The sequence below is a fragment of the Scleropages formosus genome, chromosome 24 (assembly GCF_900964775.1).
Source record: "Scleropages formosus chromosome 24, fSclFor1.1, whole genome shotgun sequence".
Lineage (NCBI taxonomy): Eukaryota > Metazoa > Chordata > Actinopteri > Osteoglossiformes > Osteoglossidae > Scleropages > Scleropages formosus.
The window spans coordinates 8,551,967-8,574,341 of NC_041829.1; positions in this window are offsets into that span (position 1 = coordinate 8,551,967).

Sequence of the window (22,375 nt, forward strand, 5' to 3'; positions counted from 1 at the left end):
GTTGGCTTAATTACATGGATCACAGGTGGTGCCTCTGGTGACCTCAGGGCTTTTGCTTGCTGGGGTCGTGATGGGTTGTAGATCTAACCACTAAGCCACGTAAATAATCATGTAAAAAAATGAACAGTAAATACACCAGTAACCAACGAACTGAAGAAACACAAATGAGGAATCATTAAAGTAACATCTGAACTTTCCATTGCTTTTTGGGTGTCCGTGGGCAGTAGTCTGCTGTAACAATTTCTCATGAGGTTTTTGCTCTGCAGGCAGGATATGAGCGGCACACCCCCTTCAGAACCGCCACACCTACACGGATGATACTGCGGCATGAATTTTGCTTACTTGGGTGTGTGAAAATGGTAATTGCACATGTAACACAAAAATCACAGTCCGTTGCTGGTATATCGACCAATTCCACACCCTTTGCTACCATCAATGCAGGGTCCTATATGTCACTGACCCCATGAAATACGTTTCTACATATTTGGAATTAATTTGAGAAACCAGCAGTTTAAATACTTAACTCTGCTGCCTGTACAACACTGGCCTGTTTTCAGAATGCTGAGCACATCCTGCTACGTTTTAAATAGACTAGCTATTGCACACGAAAGTGCAGCTCCATCCCCCGTTTCCCAAGTGTATCGAGGAGAAGGTGGTTTTGTCGTTCATCCAAAAATTGATGAGATCAAAACAAAACTCGAGCAATGTTGAGAAAGCACACAAGTTTAAAGAAAGGTATATTTTATATAATGGGGAAGATGCCTTCACCAGTGTCAATCCCACAACGAAAAATATAACTACTATGTACTATTTCGTAACTATTTTTTTTTTGACAAATAAAACTGCGTTGGTAGACTCTTGTGCTGTCCCATATTTTGCTTTAGTTGCATGTATGCCAGGGGTTCTGAGCATGCAAACACTTGATTCTATGTTACTGCCATGTGGCTGGTTCACATCCCTCCTCCTATAGAAGTAACATACAAAGCCTGATTCTTACACTAAGTTGTGCATGTCTTGTGTTTTATGAATATAAGATCAAAATGAGTAATATGTTGCTGCTAAATATGGAATGATCACTTCTACACCGTTGGTATGTGAATTATACTGTATATAAATAGCTTACTCAAAACAATAACCAATCAGCCTTTTATTCATATGTATGCTACAGTTGTGCCCTTCAGTGGATTAGCGATGCGCTAGCTTGGCTGATGATAATGTTCAAAGCAGCCAAGGGAGTCTTTCTGACTGACCCCACTGAGGTCCATTGATCCTATAAAAAGAGCTTAGAAAGTTGGCGAGGTCTCCAGACAAATTGTCGGTGAGGGCTTTTGATTCTCTAGTAATGACCTGGCGAGCATGGGAGGCCCCTGACCGGTTGCGTGGTGAGTACAGTTAATCTTATCAAATGGCGAACTCCCCCTGTTCTGATTTAGGACTTTAAAGGTCACAGATACTTTTTGGTGGTTGAACTGATGCACAGTCACTCAGGACAAGGCTGATATAGGAAAGACGTGCTCATGTACTGAGGACTCTCCGTTCCCAAGTCAGACGTATTCTTTACACTCTCCTTCTACTTCTTCCTATCAGTCATCCACCTCGCCAAAAGCAGGAAGTAACTTTGCTAAAAACAGTTAAAGATTTTGTCATGCCAACGTCAAGCACATACAACAAAATTGGGATTTCAAGGCAATTAGAATTTAATGCTTGTCAATCCACGTGTCAGTCAAAATATTATAATGGCATTTTAATGATAGGTTTGTATAAAACTTTAAAAAATCTGAGTGTAAAACACTTCAAGGTGATGTAAAGTCATAAATAGTTTATGTTTTCCGTCGGAATTCGTTTGGATGTCATGGTAATATTTGCTCTGCACCATTAGACATTTTAAAGTATTATGAAGTCATTTTAATTACAACTTGGCATAATACATGATGCAGAATGTAAAGTTCCTCTGTATTAGGTTGGATGCCATATATTGTCTTGACTATTACAAATAAGATTTGACACTGAATTCACATTTGAAAACCAGATAGTGAAACACCTTCACTCTTCTCATATACATTATTTATTTTTAATGTTTACAATAAATACCTCAAACGAGGCTACACCTGCAGCGAAAAAAAAAAAAGAAGCTTTCTCGGTCTTTCAAAAATCTAGAGATGTACTCTGATAGAATTTGTAAAGGATCGCAATAGTGAGGCTAGTAAACAAGAAATCACAGTATGGTCTCAAGGGTGAGAGTCTAGTATAAAATGATATGCAAATAACATACTGCATAAAGGAGGGAGGAGAAGACGACTTTTCTGCAATTTACTAAACTATACAACAGATGTTGTGCAGGGATGCTTGCAACTAATCTGAATATACCCCCGATGAATACATTTGACGAATACCTACAGTGGCATAATGCTGCACAACTAATGTAACCTCCCAGCAACAAATGATTGCAATGTATTACCAAAATAAATATTTTAACACAGGAAATGAAAAACTTCAACATGTCATATGCCATTAATGAAATAATATCATTAGTTACACAAGAGGTTTCTCAAATAACTTTTCATCTGTTACATTACATTTCACATTTTACTCATTTAGCCGATGCTCTTAACCAGAGCAAAGCGCATCGTCGTCGTGGCGGAATCCAATACATTAAATGCAAAGAGCGACTGACAAAGCAGCCCTGAGTGTATTTATATTAATCGCACACTGCATTAGTTTTGTCTCTCACTTGCATTAATTAACTATCGGGCCCGACATTCAGAGAAACAAACCATTGTATCGACATGGTGCTAAATCAACATTTCAGAGCACAATGATTCTTCTGTTCTGAGATAACCATCGAATAAGAGAAACACAGCAGCAGGTGTTGAATTAGCAAAAACACCAGCTTGTAACCTGAGGCCCTGATCAAGATTCCTGTGATGAACCCTTGGGGAAGTTGCCTGATATGAACCTTTGAGGGGGTTCTTGGAATGAACCTTTAAGCAGCGTTTCTGGGATAAACCCTTGAGAGACATTCTTGTGTAATGTATTCGATAATATATTCAGTAGTATAATCAATTATTCAATATTCAGTGTATTCCAAAACAATAATGACAATAATACCCAACAGAGTGCGGCAGAAAGGATGTGTGTGTCTGTGTGTATTATGTATGTGCAGTGCATGCTGTCTGCTTTTTAATCATCATGAAGCCATATTGTGTGTATTCAATTTCACAATACAAGATTAGGGGTCTGAACGCAAACCCTGACACGACTGCACAAACACGGACCGCACAATGTGCTTCTACATGTATTATATGTAATCAAAGAAAATCAGAAATAAACAGAGCGGCTCCGCAGAAGTAACGGGGGGGGGGTCAGAGAGTGGGGGGGGAATGCTATTTATGTTCACCCCATCGCCTTGCTTGCAACTGGCCTGGAAAAACAAATCTACATAGACCAGTGTACAGCTGCAGCGTAAATTTTCCAAAATTGATTAATCTTAGGAATTAACAAGCGAATTTGCTGAGTGAGTATATAATGTACAAAGTAATTTAGTTTTGAGCATTTCTCAAAAGGCTTATTGGACTGCTGTTTTACACTTAGATGTACATTTATTCATGTAGTAGATGCTATTCTCAAAAGTGACACTCAGAGGAAGCAGAAGGGCAGTAAAAACAGATGAAGAGCTTTAGACGCAGACATGTTTATCAAAGCTCAGCAAATTGGTGATTTTCATCTCGAAAATGGATAGATGATCATAGCAGATGGTGCTAGACTCATTTATGTAGCTGTCAAGTTCAAGAGAGAAGTAGCTCTGAAAGATATCGGTTTGCTGGGTTTGGGTACATCCAGCAGTTGCGAGGGGCATGGGGAGCTCATTCCATGACATTGGGACAAAGGCTGAGAACTTATGGATGGAAACACACTTTTCATTTTAAACCCCTCATGAATAACCATTTTAAGACTTTTAAAAATTATTTTTGAGTGTATCATTGTAAACTCAGAATTTACCAAACAGAATCACCCATCAAATAAAGATTAGTATAGGAGAATATTTTTTTTAAAAGAAATCAACATTGAAAATTATGAATAGATGCCATAGAAACATTTTTTTTAAGCTAAAGCAAACAAAAGTGTGAGAAAATTCCATTTCTTCCAAGAAGCACTGCTGGGCTGCAAAGAAGCAGTTAATAGACTTCTATATGTGGTATTTTCAGAAGCTCAATGAGTCTTAAAGGTAGAAAACATTCTGAATTGTGAATTCATATATAACAATAATGAATCAGTGCGGAAAACTACAGACATTTTCAGCTATGCGTACAACTTAACAAGGGAGAAACAAAACCCCAGCCATCTACAATATATTCAGTAACCCTTAATGAAGCATGCTAGCACGTTCATGTATGATGGAGATGAGGGGCTACATTAGCTGGGATGTGTTTTGGAAAAAAAATAAGATGAGTTTTATGACATTGTTTGCAGGGCAATGCTTTTAGAAAACGTGTATTTGTGCAACAAGGTCTGACTGGAATAAATAATTGGTGAGCTGTACGTGTTCACCTTTCTGCAAATGGCACTAGTTTTACATTAAAATTTGATAGGCAGCTTTTAATTCATTAAACGATGTCTGCTACGGGTAACCATTAATTTCACTATGCCAAATTATACATACAGTAAGGACCCTTTATTTAAATGCCATACTGTTGTTTGTCTGCAGGTCCAGAGTATCCAGCTCCATACCAACAAGTAGTTAGAGTTGAAGGTGATTTGATAGCCAAATGACACAGCACAAATACCATCAAAATACCACTTCTACACATGAACTAACTGGAGCACTGGAGCAGAGCACATCCTTGTTTTCGATGTGACGTGAACAGAGGTCCATCCCATGTAGGATCAGCCGTTGTAGACTTGGAACCACACCCATTTCCAGTTGGACAAGGAGACTTAACCAAATAGTCCATATCATCCTTTTTTTTTCTTATTAAAAAATTAGGGAAAACAAAGAACATACGTACACTTCAAGCTAGCACATTCCCCACATTTTTCTTTTAAGCTCTGACCCTAACCCATATGACAAAAAAAAAGGAAAAAAGAGAACAACATTTACTCATGTATCTAATGCTTTTTCCAAAACGACTTACAACATAAAGCTACTTACAACTGTTTACCCTTTTTTTACAGCGGGGTATTTTTCACTGGAGCAATTTAAAATAAGGGTTTTGCTGCAGGGCACTATGGCAGTAAGTAAATTTCAAACTTAGGACCTTTGGATTTAAAGTCAGCAGTTCTAAGCACTATGCTATTTGCTGCCCCCGGTGGAGAAAGTATGCAGCTTCATGATTAAGAAACACTTGTTTTTAAATGTCAAGAAAACATGGCCTTGTGTTCTTTAAGAAAAAAACCGTTACATTTTTAATCTTTATTAATTTTGGGGATCAGTTTGCATGTTTTCAAAATAGTACAGCATAGGGCCACAAGTCTCATTAAATGTTTTATTTGACCCTTTTGGTAGGACACTGAATCCTTTCTAATTTAATGAGAAGCATTTTTTTTTTTTAAGTGCAAACCTTATGTTGTGATTATGTAACATTTTTAGTCTAAAAAGAAAATTTCTTAAGTGGCAAATAATGAATTGGTTTTTGGGATATTTGATTTCTGTCTTTTCTTCTCACATTTGCTGGTTTCTCCTGGCGACACGTCAGTAATTAAACCTCCTCTTTGCTGACCCTTGCTGCAGTAATTAGCCCAGAAACTTGCATACAACAAACAATTAACAGTTCTCCATTTCCCTGCCACTGGGTTACAAATGGCTGCAAACTGCCTCCCCTGCTCACTTTTATAAATAGCAATTCTCTACAGGGTTCTTTGGGAGCCGTGAGAGACGGCACAATGAACTTGTGTCTCCATGCACAAAGGAATGTGTTTGAGCTCGAGCAAGAAAAGGAAAATAGAAAAAAAAAAAGAAAAAAAAAATGTTTTTAAAGACAAAAGCAGAAGAGATTGTCCTGACAGTTCAGATATATTCTAAAGCAAAAAAAAAAAAAAATGCCTTGGGGGATTACAAAAAAAAAATAAATAAATAAAAGAAGTGTTTCTCTCTAAATAAAAGATATTTCTATTACCATTTACAGACAGGTAAAAACAGATTTTAACCTCATTTTTGAGCAGCTCTCTAATGTCACAAATGAAATGAATACTGCGGCTGAATTTAGAAGTAATCAGTTTGGAATGATCATATATGCATCATTATGCCAAGATAATTAAAACTTAAAAGTATGTAATAACGTTTGCTTTGACGTTCTTGTCTCAAACCATGAAGGGAAAGGATCCATCTCACACAATGCAGGTCAAGTGAAGCATGAAAAACAAAGGGATTGGAGCGATCCAACCCAGTGATCCATTGAAAGCCAGAAAGCGGGCATTTAGATGTTGGTCTTCGCCAGTGCTCTTCAAGACTTCTGTTCACCACCTAAGACACGCAGATTGCACTAGAAGTTTCCCTGAACATGCTTTAGATCTATGGTGTGCAGCCAGGTCCAAAATAAGGTCATTGTGTCTCAGAAATTGAACTATTCAAATCTTTCTCTAGAATCAAAGCAACAGCACCTGTCCTTAGGAGGAAAACATTAGGGTCTCACCAAGCATGAAAGTGAAATGATGATGTAACCAGTTTGCCTTGTTACAAATTATGGAATAATTACTACTTATACACCAGTTTAGATATTTTAAAATATAGATAATTATGGATTGTGGTGGTTAGACTTGGCAAATCTCTACTCAGAGGTCATGTGTTTGAATCCTACCTCTGCTGAATCATGCCCCCATGATTAAGGTGCTTACCCTAAATTGCTCCAGTAAGCATTACCCTGCTATATAAAGTGCTTTAAGATTCTAAGTCCATTTGGAGGAAATCATCAGCTAAATGGACAAAAGTAACACTTTGCTGTATTCACTTTTCATCGGTACTATGTATTTAACTGCATGTGACCTTAAAGGTCAACATTTCCATAATCCTTGACCAAATCTGAAGGTGTTTCCAGGATTTTTGCATCCCCTGGTGATAACTGAGACCTGAGAAAAACACAACACAAAGGAGTGAAACACACTTAAGATCGGGGACAGATGTAAATGTCAGGTCCAAATGACCCATTAAGCACAGAGCCCAAGTATATGGGAGGGGCTTATCAGTGGCAATGGGGGAGGGCTTTCATATGGCATTAGCTACCTACATGGAGCAAGGAACTTTCCTTAATTATGCTAAATCAACACACTCTTACAAGTTGGTGGACTCTAAGGGTACACCATGGTAAATACACACACCTCAACATAACATATTATGTTCATATGTGAAAGCAAATCGACCACACTTGCATTATTCAGCTGGATTTGTTAAGATGGAGTTTCGTAGCTATAAACGTCAAAGGCCGAAAGAACGGCCTCAGAGGTTGCAGAATCTCTCCTTGCTCACTGTTTTACCCGTTGGCGCTCATGGTGTATTTTGCAAAGATTTGTGATGCAGACCTTCTAGGAAAAAAGTAACAAAGAGTCGTGTTCCTAAGTAACAGCTGATAGCACTAAAAATGGGTTTGCAGGAATACATAGAGAATGTATAACAAAGTCGGTGGCCAAGATAAAAAGAGTATGCAAACACACACACACACACACACATATAGCAGAAATGGTGCTGTATGAAGGTGTCTGATGCTGAAAGATCTGAAACACCCGGTGGCCCCAGGTTATATCAGTGATGTGTCCAGGTGCTTTGCTGGATGTGTGTAGTAAATGACATATTCATAAACAAAATAGAGCCGTGAAATTTTTTCCGGATCTGACCTCTGCTGTGGTTCACTCTGTCCTCCCTCTCCAGTTTTCACAACACACACACACACACACACACACCAGGAGGTGAGATGAAAACCATGAGAGTCTGATGTCTTCAGTCACGTTGGCTGCCTACGACCTCGATTTCATGTGGAATCGCTACTGATAGGCACGACTGCCAGGGCTGTTATCAAGCACAAGGATCAGAGGTCAACTTGTCACTTATTGTGTTTTACATGTGAATTTTTGTATTAAGTCTTTGAATTGGTGCCCCCTGGAATACGAAAGGTTCAAGACAATGTAGGGTTATGAAACGACTGGTGAAGCCCCATCTTGTCGACCTTGATGTTGCACTCTTAAAAATGTGAGTCAGTGCAGGACAATTCACGTGTGGAATTGCGACACGACCCGGCTTATCGGGTTCTGGAGATGACTCCATGACCGCTTGTGTTTTAACTAATCTAATAGTTCATCAAACAAAGGAAGGGAGAAAGGAAGTAAATAAATAAACAATAGTTCTATTATAAAAACATAAAATCGCAGTTCTCTTTTATAAATATAAAGGGTCTTGTTAGAACCACACAAGAAAATGATGTCACACAAAATGAGAAAGTGAGAAAGCACATAGTGATAATGGGTTGAGAACGTAAATTGGGCTGGGGAATTTTTTTTTCTTTTTTTTCTTTCTTTTTTGTTAACTCTCTGGTCATTTTTTTTTTTTTGAGTCGCTGATGAAAAAATACAGAATTTTTCCTTGTTATCACTGTTTATTTCTTTGACCGGTCTTTTCTTTCTATACCACTTTCCCCACGACTGTCTCCACAGCTAATTTATGTAGTTTGTATATCATGAGTTATAAAATTATTGTGTCAACCAATGACAGATATAAGGTGGATTAATGTGTCATTTCACGAGGAATAGGAGGGCCCCAAAGAAGCATTGGATGACAGGTTGAATCATGGACATGAGTACTGTACCACAATACTGTACCAGTGAGATTTTCATTACAGGGATAAATTAATCATTTTTTACCGCACTTCACAGGGTTCAGTTTACACCCCCTTAATTAAGACTGGTACCACAAAGAAATATGAGAATTATTTTACACATTTGTACAATACTATCATATATTATTATTATTATTATTATTATTATTATTATTAACTTAATGTGCTTGATTTTTTTACTTGTCTCAGGGCTACTGTAACCCATCAAAAATGTACTTCTTACCTCCTGTCTGACGCATCACTGTTTGTGTGAGCAATTTGTGTTACAGGTTCATATTTTACTTTTCCCCCTAAAATAGCCAAGAATACATGACTCAGCACATGAAAGCATACAGGTGTGTGTGTGTGTGTGTGTGTGTGTGTGTGTGTGTGTGTGTAGTTGGGTATGCAGTACTCACAGTATATGAAGAATTACCACCAAAAGGGACAGAAGAGACCTGGACTGGCTGTCCATTGCGGAGACTCTCTCTCTCTCTCCTCCCCCCCCTTTCTTTCTTTATTTCTGGTTCTCTCTCCATCTCCAGCCTCTCTCATTGTGTCCAGTTTCTTTTTACTTCTTTATTTTTCTTTTCTTCTTGCTCTCTCTCTCTCTCTCTCTCTCTCTCTCTCTCTATTTCCCTCCTCTCTCTTTCTCTCCCTGTCTCTCGCCCCCCCCCCACCCTTTCCCATCTCTCTCCCTCTCTCTTTTTCTGTCTCCTTGCCTCTTTCTCTTTCTTACCCCCATCACCCCCCTCTCTTCCATTACCCCCTCTCTCTCTCTTCCACTCCCCCCCACTCTCTCTCTCACTCCCCCCCACTCTCTCTCTCACTCTCTCTCTCTCACTTTAACAATCCTCTCTCTGTTCTCTCCTTGGCCACCAGAGGCTGGACTGTGGAGCAGCTTCTCCTCCCGACGCTCCTGCCGCCGTGTTTCTGGCTCCCCGGATTCAGGTCCAGGTCCTCTCTTTCCACAAGCATCTCGGCTGCAGATGCGGTAGCACTGGTCCTGGTCCTGGTACTGGGGTGCTGGTACTGGGGTGCTGGTACTGGGGTACTGGTACTGGAGCTGAAGACCCGTGTGCGTCGTGCGCTCTGCTCCCCCGTGGATCCAGAGGATGATCATGCTCCACGTCTGGGAAGAACATCGTCCCTGATCCACTCGGCTCCGCAGCTCCACAGGTCCATCGCACACCTTGTTCTCCGGCTCCGCTACCCGACAGTCGCAGGTAAGAAAACGGGTCTCTCTTTTTTTTTTGGCGGCTCTTCGCTGAGCGCGTCTCTAATCATGCGCTTGTTAGATATAATAATATTGGAGAAGGGAACGGAGGGTTGTGGTTCAACATTTGCACTCTCTGTCACCGCAGCATTTATTTAAATTTATTTTGTTGTACTATGCCAGCTATGAAGATGGGCCACTTTTGTGATCCGTTCGCACAGCTGGGGGTCGCAAATCGGCGCCTTTGAGGCTCAGAACGGGGAAACTTGTTGCGGGTTTTTTTTTTTATTATTACTTTTTGGACTAAAAACTGGAAGGAAATGGATCTAAAATGCTTCCAGATGATGAGCAAACGCCTGACAAACGGGGATAAACGTTGACTGCAGGGGGTGGATGTCTGCAGTGTGCTAAAGGGGTTACTTAATGGTGAGTAATGTCTTTATTTTACTGTGATCTGGTTCTCATAATAACCGTCGGAGCTGCTTCGTTGGGTCCTACAGGAGCCTTTTCCGAGCCTCCAGTTGAGGGTTTCTAGCGGACTTTTAGACCATCTAGCGGAGGGTTAGCTTCTCAAAAAGCTGTCTTACCTGTGAAATACTTTTTGTTATCTTTTCGTGCTTTGCGTTTATTTCACTAAAATGCGTGGAGATGCTCCTTATGTCCGCTACATGTGAGATGTTTGACTGATTTAACTTCACCTTCGTGAATCAACGGAAGAAGCCGCTCGGCGTTTTGCCTTCGGACGCATTAAATTAAGGCTGTAGTCGGAGACACTAAAAGGCTATTTTTGAACATATTTAACGGAACGGCCGAAACTTTCACTCTGGAAAAAATAGGAAAAAAAAAAAAACTACACTGGATGCGTTTTCCGAACAATTTCGTGAGCGCTCTTCACTGGCACAAGGAACGCGTTCGTGCGCGTTGTGTTAATTTGTATGAAAGTGTCGCTTAACGCCCCGAAGATGGGAAGTTGACAGCGTCTTTTACGCGCGACTTGCGATCGGGTTTTTGGGGGTTTCCTGTACGCGGGTACACACTGGGTAGAGGCAGGGTACACACGGGGTACACAGTTAACACACTGCTGCTGGGTATGCAGCTACTACACTCTGGGAACGCAGCGGGTACAGATCGGGTAAAAAGCGGGTACACAGCAGGTACGCAGGGACACGTCGGAGTTACTATCAGCTTTTCTGCACATCTTAGTTTTGAAACGATACCTCTGGGTTCGTTTTTCCCCCCCCTCTGGGCCCCCTGGTGCTGGATACATTTGCGGGTGCGTTTTAATTCTGAGCAGAAGGCGCGCGACTGTTTTATGGACATTATTTGTGCGATGAACGAAGGTGCCTCGAGGTGCAGTGCTGTGCGAGTTGGCGCGCGGTGTGAAGCGCACTCTTTATGTCCACGCGGGTGTCGACCGTGTGTCGTTTCTGTCTTTTGATGACAGGAGCTACACGTGCGATTTCAAACGGGCTCCGCTGCCGCTCGCGCCGGACGATCGTCGCGCATTTTGGTGTCTGATGCGCGGCATCTCGCCTCTCGGGGGGTCTCACGTTGTGGAAGGAAGCGGCTGGAAGATTTGGGACAGATGGCAGAGCCCACCGCATCCACCTCGTGCGTGTCGAGCCGAGAAACTGTTGTAGAGAATCAAAGGAGTCGCGCAGAGATGCGCCCGCGTCGCGGTCGACGGGAACGAGCCGCTTTTTTTCCCATCCCCGGACGGAGAGCTTCTCCTCACCCGGAGACTCCGCGACCCAGCGGACGCACCGATGTACCGCACGGTCTTCAAAATCACGTCTTTCCAACAACCCGCGCGGGAGCCTCGAGCGGATATGTGCGTAAAGAAGGGCAGCCGCGCGTATGGCTGCGAGCGCCGGCGCTGCGCGCGCACGCGAAGTTGTTGGTCGCCTGGGTTTCCTCCGATGCCAGGTGTGCGTCACCACCAGTGGAGTGAGCGCAGGCTCTTCTTCTTCTCATTATTATTATTATTATTATTATTATTATTATTATTGATAATTATATTTCACTCCGCAGAGCGTTTCAATCTCCGGCCTCGGCGAGGCTTTGATCCTCTGCACGATGATAATTCCTGCCTGTTGATCATCACCAGAGCATCATTGGTTTGGATGGGTTCTTCTCCTGTTAATCATGTCCCATTTATATGAACGAGCATCTGAAATGTGCCCGTCGCCGCAGAAGGACAGGAAGGAGCCTGGATACGCGTTCGCTTTTTTTTTTTTTTGATCGCAAAGCCACTTTTTCCTGAAGACTTAAAAGATTATTTTCTTAATGATAGTTCGACACAGCAGCTTCACCTCGGAGCTGCAGCCCTGCTCTGTCTGGCTTTTATGTAGAGTGATGCAACAGTGTTTCTGCAGGATAGCTCAGATCACATGCAAGTGTTACAGCATGAATTTTTAGCAAAGGAGAGAATAAATGATTCAATTAAACCAAGGCACATAACCCAAGAAATGTAATTACTCAGTCCTGCATTTTTCTTTATTTCTGCTGGCAGCACCAGCGCTGGCCCGTAAGCCTATGGAAACACTGCGCATTTGAACAAGAAAATGTACATTCAACATGGTTTTTGCTGTTATTATTTATTAGGTTGGTACAAACTGGCTGATGGTCTTGGAGTGCTTTTAATTTTTATATGACATCTGGGGGGGATTGCAAACTGCATATTTTATTCAAGTTAATAAATGGGATAGTTCTGTAGCCAACATGAAAACAATAGGGGCGCTTACATATTTACAACTAAATATTTTTAAAGACTTAAAATGTGAACCTATGGAATATTTTGGTACATGTATTACTCGGTCTTTCCGTCTCAAGGATTTCAGGGTTTGTAGTGCTCAAAGCAGACCTGAGGAAATGTACCTGGGAACTAGAGAGATGAAGTAATTCACCATTCAGGACATTGATTACCATTTAGCAGGTCTGAGAATAAACTTTTACTGCTGTGGGGTCTGATGGATGCTGCCGGAAGGGGCTGTAAAGACGGCAGATGAGGGGCAGCGAATGAGCGAAACGGGAGAGACTTTTTAGATCACCCTGAAAAGAAGACCATTAGGAACGGTTAATTGATGCCGGGGTCCCGTGGTAAGTTCATCCTCTGTGTTACAGCTCACCCCTCCATCCCACCCGCCTCCCCAGGCTCCCATCGGTCTGGACCTGTGGTAAATACACGCTCTGTACCACTGTCTCACACCTGCTGCAGGAGACTAGAACTGCCAGGAGCACTGGAAATAGCCCCCAGGAAGCACAGCTTCCTCCGCGTGCTAAATTTCTTTTTATTTCATTATTTCTTTTATTTATTGGTTAGATGGCGGTGTTACTGGTACGCTTACAGAGCAGGGTGAGAAGGTATCAGAAATCCGCCACTGGTTGAGACTTGGGCAAGGGTGGGGTGGGGTGGGGGGTTGGAGTGGATGAGCAATGGCATATGCATCTTTCACCGAGTGTGTATCTTGCCCCAGCTCTCATCTCAAGTGACTTGCATGGCCATCGTTACGCAAGGACAATGAGAGCATTTACTGAGAGGAAGACTTTGAGAAAAAAAGAAAAACTGAGACACCCTTGCAATTTTTTCTTTCCCCCCCAAGCATTGTAGTTTTTGCCTGCAGCATCCTCCAAATCGTTTCAGAACATAATTAGCAAATATAATTTAAGTGTCCGGCTTAAGCCTTGCAGTTTTACAGTTTCTCCATTTTGGCACTAAAAGACACTTTTACAGTAGACTGTAGACCCCCCTCCCCAGGATATAGTATAGCATAGTATATACTATAGTATATAGTACAAGTATAGTATATGCTATATTAACAGTTAAAGCTTTCTGACTCTCTTTCAGAGACTCTAATTCTTCATAGTGAGACATTATGGTTAAAAAACAGTACACATACAGATATAGGCAGACTTAATATTCCCTCCTGATTTATTTTACCCAGGTTATTCAAAAGTAACCTATAAAATTTAACATTTAAATGTAGATGGTCCCGGACAAAGGTTTCGGCTAAACAAAGACACAAACAGCAACAGCAACAATAATAATAATAATGGACAAATAACCAGTTATTGGCTAGTAAAGTCAAAAAAAGACCATTTTTATTCATGTAGCATGCTTGAAGCTGATATACACATGTCAGAATAATCTGTGTGTGTACAAAAAAAAAAGAAAGAAGCCAGGCTTTTATCTAAGGTCTTGTATCCAACTCTAGCATTGTCGTAAGTATGAGATGAAATCCATTACAGGCCTTGAAACAAAGTTAAATTGAAAGAGACTCAGGCTGAAGTCATTCCGTCAGTAATTTAATAAAAGCTGTTAAAATGCACCAAGAAGTGGGAATAATTGAATTCCGGCTCCACTGACCCGCTTTGCGACTCGGGAGAAGTTGTCATTGTTTATTCCTCCTCAAACCGAACCCTCGGATTAGATCGTCGGCGCTGCCGTGGTATTTGTCATTAGCCCGCCATTCCTCGAAGGTGTCACTTGCTGTTACTTGTTTACACAGGGAAGTGTGGCAGGCTGTCAGAGGGATAACTGAGAAACGTTGTGATTGTAATGGAAGAAAGTGACAGTTGTTTAAACTTATTAGTTGGAGATAAAGGATAAGCGCTGTGACATTTCCAATGAGGAGTGTAATTGCAGGAATCAGACCACGGGCAACGTCGGCCGACCGTGTCGATGGCGCGGTTCGGCGTGACGAACTTTTTCTGAGAGCCCTATTCAGTTGTTAGAAAAGGGAAAAAAAAAAGAAGAGGAGGAAAAACACACACACACACACACACACACACACACACACGCACTGATGGTTGATTCACTGCTTTTAGACAGCAAAGCTGCTATCTGAGACGCAGGCCTCTTGCGGAGCTCAGATCAGTTCCGCTGACAAGTATCTGTTCCGTGTCGAATTCCCACCGCTGGGACGCCGCTGTCTCCAGGTTCTCCTGGCTCACCTGTCTGTGGGCTCGAGCTCGGCGAAACCGCACCGGTGTGTCTGTTACCTCCCCTAAGAGCGAAGCAACCACCCAACCTCCTGTACCGCCTGCAAGCAGACAGGCCTTTTTAAACCAAACCCCCCTCTGCCTCCACGGACTCTCCTGGTAGCTGTGATCGCGTCTCGGATTGCCGGCAGAGTTGAAGTTTGGATCGAGGCTAAAACAATAAAGACACCACCTCTACCCAGGAAACACACACGCACACACAGAGCTACGCAGCTATTAGGGGAAGTTTAGTTGCATGTAGGGTTTTTACTGACAGGTGGGACCTTTTGTGCATCGACAAATTGAGTTAATCTCAGGACTCCTTTTAAACTTCATGCATAAAGGAGACGACAAAAATCCACATTTATGACAATAAATTCTGCTACTTACGATGAAAATACTGCTCTGTGAGAAGGAATGTCCATATATTTGTCAAAATTGACATTCCTGAGTGTTGAGCATGGTTTTCTCTTGTTTTTCATTGACGGTCCATGAATTTGACATTGATAATTAATGCTTTCTGTGCTCCGAAACTAAGCAGGTCACTAACGTATGTTTTTGATGTCAGAAAATGACACCAGAGGACTCTGAAGGTATGTGGAACAGACAGGGCGTATTTAAGATATAGAAACTCGGGGTTGCGCCGAGTAGCTGTGGAACCTGCAACCTACTTATCTTATTAAGGCAGACCGTGAAAAAAGATTTTAGAAAATGTATTTATGTCCACTTTATGGCAAAGTACATGTACTGTAATAACTTTTGGAAATAATTGGAATTGGTGGCCTGGAATTAAATAAATAAATGGAGGCCTAATGGAAAATCATGATGGATTTTATCCTCCAAATTGGTCATCAAATCCCCACTGGCTCAGGGGCCTGTAATGAAGTGTCTCGACTCCAGAACCTTCGGTGCTGCACCGGGGAGGTGTCGGGAGCTCGGTCTGGGTCAGACCCTGGCCAGGGCCGGGCCTCAACATGGAAGCGTATTCTGAGTGGCGAGCAAACGAGGTGCGAGACGGTTGCTTATTTATTTATGCATTGACTCATTAACACTTTTCATTTCCCTTGAATCTGCTCTCTGGCGGTCCAGCGTGCGGCCAGGAGACCCACCGCAATGAAAATTGCGCTTGGGGTTTTCCATTTATGAATCATATCTGTGGCTCTGCAGTCTCGCAAACTTATTTTACTTATGTATTTATTTCTTAGCTCTCCCACCCTTGACTTTGTAATTGGAATATTATTTATTTTCTTTGCTCCGCGTGCCCCGACTGTAAATAAGTGAGGGACGTGAGCACGGCACATCTGTTTCTGATGGAGCGCAGCTGCGTGGATTTAATCTGCACGCGTGTTCAGATTTGCCCCAGTGATGCGTATCTCAGAGAGATTAGGCCCGATGCTCGGATGTGACAAGCCGCTATAAGCCGGTGTGCGTCTCCCTTTGTTTCGTTGCTATAATGGGCTTTGTAAGTCAATACCAACGAGGCACATAAAATTCCTTCTGAGCAAAGGATTGCAGCCCCTGTCCCAGTTTGGAGAGCTTTGCTCTGATCTGTTATGAAGAGAAGGAATGTCGAGAACGAAAGCAATGACATTAATCTTTTTGGTCTTCTTTCCTCTTTTTTTTTTTTTTTTTTATTCTGCACTTGTAATGCGGCCTTCTTTCCATTGACACTTTGCAGCGGGGAGAAATAGTACACAAAAGTGGGAGACTACGAAACTTTTCCGACAGCTTCACGGACTGCCTTCATTCCGACAGTGACCTGCTCCATGGAAAAGAGATATTAATATGGCGTAACAGCGGACACACCCCTTTGTGGCCTGAGGAGATCTGGAGGAATGCTGTGTGTGGTCTTCCGGAGTCCACGTTAAAGTGGCTACTCTTAGGAGCGAAAGAATGCCAGTGCCCCCTTGGAAACGTATTTCATATAAGGCTATTATCTTTTTGGATATTACACACTGAAGAGAAATATCACATTGGTTACTCATGCAGCCACACAGTACATTCAACTCAGAGTCAATAATTCACCTGAAATGAATCTTTGCCATGTGTGAGGAAACCAGAGCATCTGGAGGATCCACATAAGATCAGCAGTTAGTTATCCATAAATCATCTATATGTACCTATACCTATATGTACCTGTACCTATACCTATATATATATAGGGGGTGCGGTGGCGTAGTGGGTTGGACCGGGTCCTGCTCTCCAGTGGGGCTGGGGTTCGAGTCCTGCTTGGGGTGCCCTGCGATGGACTGGCGTCCCGTCCTGGGTGTGTCTCCCCCTCCAGCCTTACGCCCCGTGTTGCCGGGTAGGCTCCGGTTCCCCGCGACCCTGTATGGGACCAGCGGTTCCGAAAATGTGTGTGTGTGCGTGCGTGTGTGTGTTTGTGTATATATATATATATATATATAAAATGGGCGTAATGGTTAGATCTGCTGCCTTTGTAGGGGTTCAAACCTCGCCTCCAGCTGCAGTACCCTTGAGCAAGCTCCTTACCATAAATTGCTCCAGTAAAAATTACCCACTTGTTTAAATAGGTAAATAATTGCTAGTCACTTTGGAGGAAAGTGTCAGCTAAATGAATAAATGTAAATATATACATGAATGCTTCAATAGCCATATATACCAGGGATTATTAACCTGCTGTCTCTGGGCGCTTGGATGAGCTTGAGGTGGTCTATGAAGTGCAGGTATGCTTTGAAAGTAACTAAAGATTGTACTGTTACTGTCTACAACTTAATTCTATATGAAAGTAATGAATCTCCACTGCAGTAGTCTATGAATTTATTTATTGGCATTTTCCCGGGGGAGGGGAGGCTCCTCGGCTGTCTTTCTAGTGGTCTATGAAAGGTCAAGACCCCCTGCTATATATATGTGTAAATGTAACAGTTTTTTTTTTCCTTTTTTCCTCTAAAAGCGCTGAGAAAAACTGAATTTTCTGTGAGATTCTGGTTTAATTCAAGATTTATCTAACAGGAACCGGGGAGGGGGGGGGGACGTATCTCGCGGGCCTGGCTCGTTCAGGAAGAGCGGAGTTTTCTAGACGCTCAGTAATAAGCTGATAAACAGCTCATTGCAAAAAGGGCCTCACCGGCTCCTATCAATAAGGTCACCTGGCACAAATATTAAACCGCCCGTCTCGCTCCGCATACGTGTGTGTGTGTGTGTGTGTGTGTGTGTGTGAGTGAGAGAGACAGCTGACGAGGCAGCGCATGCCGTTTGTTTACACACTTCCCCACTCCTGAACAAAATTTCCGCACAAAGCTTATCCAGTGAATAATTCTAAATGAAGAGTCTCCTTTGGAATAATTTATTAAGCGCTTTATTTTTAACCGCCGTTTGTTTGTTTGTCTGTTTTCCTTTGGAAATGAGACTTCTGACTCCTCATGATGCAACCACGGGATCATGTTTGTTTCTGCATGAACGGCGCTTTATACTGGCGCCGCCGACGAGTAACCGGTTAAATGTGTAACAAATGAAGACATGACAGCGCGGGTACGGTAGGCCCTGTCTGCGTTTGTGCCGCCCGGCACCTAACCCGCTTCTGTACCGTAGCGATAGTAAGAAAGGAGCAGAATGATGGGAAAGAGCACGGCTTTAGCGTACAAACACGTCTGTAATGTTTAAAAAAAAAGAAAAAAAAAAAGCCACTTCTTCCAGACAAATATGTTAGGGTCATTCACACATTTGCTGTGTGTGCAAATCAACTTGCGCTGTTAAGATACCTAGTTATTTACCTTTTTATGCATCTGGGTAAGTACCTTGCTGAAGGGCATTACAGCAGGAGATGAGATTTGAGCCTGAAACCTTTGGCTCTGAAGGCAGCACCTCAAACCACTACTTTAGAAGCTGCACTTCGTTGCTCTTTTTGGACAGCAGGGGGCGTGGTGCTTAGAGCTGCTGCCCACTTTCGAATCCCACCTCCTTAATCGGGGTGCTTATCCTGAACTGACAGAGTGAAAATTACCCTGCTCTGTTAATTGGAACTTTTCTGTGATATAAGAAGTCACTTTGGATGAAAACATCAGCTAAATATGTAAATTTTCCAAAATTTTGCCCGAGATGCAGAGATTATGGGGTACGTACCCCAGGAGGATATTATTTAGGATGGCACTGAAAGGTTAATCTCATTAATACAAGGAATCACATCTGTCGCATCAGTTGCCATGGCGACTCCAGTGTTTTAACAACTCAACTGCTTTACACTTTACCTATTTATACAGCTGGATTTTTTATTTTTTTTGGTATGAAACGGTGCTCAAGGGAGCAACAACAAGACTTGTCCTAGGACCTGAGCTAGCAACCCACTGTACCAGCTTACATCCCTTAGCCTCCATTCTGCTTCCTACCTCATTAGGCTTCGTCCCCAGCTCTGCAGGGGGCCTGCACTATAATTGTTTTTCTGGAAAAGCAAAAAAAAAAAGATTTATTTATTTCTTTAAAGGTTACCTCATACAGAACCGAGCCAAACATCTCATATGTTTAACGTGGCTCTGTCAGTTATTGCAATAACCGCCCCCCCCCGTTCAGATCCGGGGGTTTGAGGTTACTGGAGGAGGAGGCCTGCAATCATCCTCGCACATCGCTTGCAATTTGTATGTGTTTGCCTCGGCGCCCCTGAGACCCGCAGAGCGACTTTAGCTGTTCTCAGGGAGGCAGTTCACTGTGTTGCCGCCACTGCAGAAAGTTCCGGTTGGTCTCACATGCCCGATTCCACACCAGCTTGCACGCACACACTCGGGTTACTGGGCTGCTGCACGCAGCTTCAGACTTCTTGCATCTTGCATCAGCACCGGGGAGTGGGCTTGTGCAGTGGGGGGAGGTGGGGGGCATGAGCCAATATGCCTTTATCATCCCACGGTGGGAACCCAGGACTCTTCTGACCCTCAGAGCTACAGTTCCGGTAAATAAACTGTGCACCGCAATATGGGAACAATCAGGATTTTGCCAGCGAAACGTCCACCTCCGGATGCGCGACTGCCCAGAGTTTCCACACGCGCCATACCGGCGAGGGCAGCGTCCCCATCCGATTCAGAATTTGGCGGATTATTCCAGGCGTGCGGAGAGCCTCCGATAATCGCCCAAGGACACGGGGTGCTTACGCAAGCGCAGGGAAAGAAATAAATAAGGCAGGAGCTCTATTATATGAAGGGGAATTAGAGAAGACCAGGGAGCATCCTGCTCTCCCTCCACTGCTGTGTGCTGTGTTTCTGGGGTACAGACTCGATCTGACACGTTTGTGCGTGCTGTGCATCTGGTGGCAACCGGGTGTCCCACGGCTCTCGTAAACACGGCACAAGTGCAGTTTAACGGGGCCAAGTTCATTGTTCGGCCCTCTGGGTTCTGACCCCACGTTCCACTGGATCTGTGTGACCGCGTAGCGCTCACTCCCTTGCAAACGGATCGAATTTCCGCTGTCGTCGTGGACTTTTATTATCTAAGTACGTACCTAGGTATTTCAGCTCTGGAAGTTTCTACAGGTTCCCGACTTATACGCACCGCAAACTTAAAAATAATGAGTAAAAATTAAAAAAAGCAAATACATAAGCAGAAAAATCCCACATTATATTTCCAGGGAATGATTTGTAAGCATGTGTTGCATTCGCCATGGTCCACGGTTATTTATGTAATATGGCAGGTAAATGTGTAATTATTAAAAGATTATTGGCTTATGTTCTTTCTTTCGTTCTCCCATGCAGTGTAGGTGGACTGCTTTAACGCTGCGAACGGGGCTCCTGGTTAGGTGCGTGTTCTTGGCTTCTCGGCGGCCGAGGCGACCGTACGACTCGCGGCGTGCGCGGTTAGCGGTCCGACGCCTCGTGAGTAGCGCGGCGTGAACAATCGAGCGACTCCTCCCTACGCTAAAGTGGCGGCGATCACGTTAAATGCGGTCGCTGGGCATCCGCAAGGGCTTTCTGCCCCTCGCATAGAAACCCCTGAACCCCGCACGCACGTCGCTTTCGTTAGCACGACCAGGTTGGGGCCTTCAGGGGCTTCCGGGGGAGAGTGGCTCATTTTCGTAACCTTCATAAACAGGCCTCCTGGGCAAACAGATAGCGCCGTTCCCACAGGGAGCCTTTCCGCACTTTCGAGAAGACGTCCCTCCGCTATGGCTGTTGGGGTGATTTATGCGTCGAGCTCGACAAACGATCGGCCGCGGTCGCCGCTATCGCCCACTCAGGCCTGTTCGTCTCTTTCTATTCCGTCGCTGCCCGTTATTTTCCAGTATATGACAAAGCGGTGGCACTCAGCACTTAGTGTTCTAGTTTCTGCCGTATCAGTCAGTTTAAGGCAGTGATATGGGGGAAAAAAGTGTACCGCAGTATTCTAGCAGGCCTACTTTTGTATGCCTGAATCAGATCAGCGACACCGTGCATCTGAGTTTGGTCAGTCTTGTCTACTTTTGTGTCTTTTAGACGTAAAGGTGCATTTGTCATGTTCTGTGTATAGCTGTCCGTTCGTCTGTCCGTCCGTCCGTCCATCCATCCATCCATCCATCCATAAAAGGAGGAAGTAAATCACTACCTGTGACTAAGATATACACCCTGAACTGATGCAGTAAAAGTTACCCTGATGTGTAAATAGAAGTAGCTCAGTGTACAAACCTCACATAATTACTTCTCTTTTCAGCTGATACTTTTGCCAAAGCATTATTACTTACACCAATTTACCCATTTACACATCTGGGTGATTTTTACTGTATCATTCCAGGTAAGAACTGTACCCTAATCGGAAAACTAGGGCCTGTTACCGTTGTTAATATTAGTATTTGTTTCTGTTCTAAGTTGTATTTGATTAAAGATCAGATATTTAACATTAACGATGATAATGTAAATGGTGAAGTGCGCATCCTCCTCATAAAAAATAATATATTAATACACGTTTAGACACTGTGCTCGAGTTAGTGTAGCTCCCGAGGCGAGTTTAAATATATATGAGCGTCCTGTTTTATTTGACCTTCCTGTGCACTCAGACCTTAATGTGTAAGAAGTGGTCAAATGGACCCCAAAGCGGCGACTTTGTATGCAATATCTATCCATTTAGCTGCATAATCAAACATCCCAGGATGCAATGCTCCCCGCGGCCTGTAAATCACAGGCGGTTAATGGTGCATTGCTCATTCCAGTCACAGAGCGGCAGCCCTGCTCCCACCGGGTGTGAGGCTGGGGCCAGTGGCAGATCCATTATTCATGGGTCAGCCGATGTGTGTAGGGTGCACTGACACCTGGTCGGCGCAAATCAAACATGGCCCACGCGCCGGGGAGAGTCGGAGGCCTGGTCCCCCGCGTCCCCCCCCCTTGCAACGGTGGCATGAGGAGATGCCTCTCGCTTGGGTTTGGTTCGGGCTCCTGTGTCGCTCCAGTCTGCCTCTGCGTGAAATTGC